Below are 798 nucleotides of genomic sequence, written 5' to 3'. Positions count from 1 at the left end.
CATCCCCTACCGTCAGCTCCTATCCTGGGTCCTGGAGGTCATCATCAGAGGCTTGAGAGGAGGGGGCTCTGGACTACCACTACCAACACATGGCGCGTCTACTGTGTGTATTACTACATTAAGACTATAACACATATCTTTACACACACAGAGGAGAAACTAAGAGAGAAATGGTAATACCAATGATAACATTAACCATACAGAATATCCGGACATCCCAATTTCAACTTAATTTTAACTAATAAAGTACTTAATCTTAGACTTTGGCTTTATTAAGTTTTTTAATTTAAGAGAGATAACATTTTCCAAGTATAACCAAAATTAACACAATAATTTTGAAGTGCCGTGTGAAAAGCTCACAAAATTTCTACTTACCGCAATTTGCGTAAGAAACTTTACTCAGTAGAGTGGCAATAGCAGTAATCGCACCTCAAGAAGCCTTCATTGGTTACGATATTGCCACTGCGCAAGGGGTGGCGCCACGGTAGCCGAGCGTTTAAGAGACTAGACCCGCAATGCTAAGATGTATTGTTGGTTTGGTGGGTTCGATTCCCAGTCTCTAGGTCTTGGATTTTATTTAATGGTTAATAAAAGAAAATAGTAAAGTAAGTAAGGCGGTTATACGCCAGACCCGCAAAGCTAAGATGTATTGTTGGTTTAGTGGGTTCGATTTTCTCGGTCTATGTCTTGGATTTTTATTTAATGGTTAATACGAGAAATTTGTAGTAAAGTAAGTAAGGCGGTTATAGGCTAGACCCGCAAAGCTAAGATGTATTGTTGGTTTGGTGGGTTCGATTC

At 39.5% G+C, this 798-nt stretch overlaps 1 pseudogene; it reads right to left on the bottom strand.

Annotated features, from left to right (window-relative positions):
- Positions 1 to 343: 343 nt before the first annotated feature.
- LOC141446338 (U4 spliceosomal RNA) lies at positions 344 to 474 on the bottom strand (annotated as a pseudogene).
- Positions 475 to 798: the final 324 nt, after the last annotated feature.

The sequence above is a fragment of the Rhodnius prolixus genome, unplaced genomic scaffold, assembly GCF_049639745.1.
Source record: "Rhodnius prolixus isolate KJV_2025 unplaced genomic scaffold, Rpr scaffold_1, whole genome shotgun sequence".
NCBI lineage: Eukaryota > Metazoa > Arthropoda > Insecta > Hemiptera > Reduviidae > Rhodnius > Rhodnius prolixus.
The sequence above is the reverse complement of the archived record's forward strand: the minus strand, read 5'-3'. Positions and strand labels throughout refer to the sequence as shown.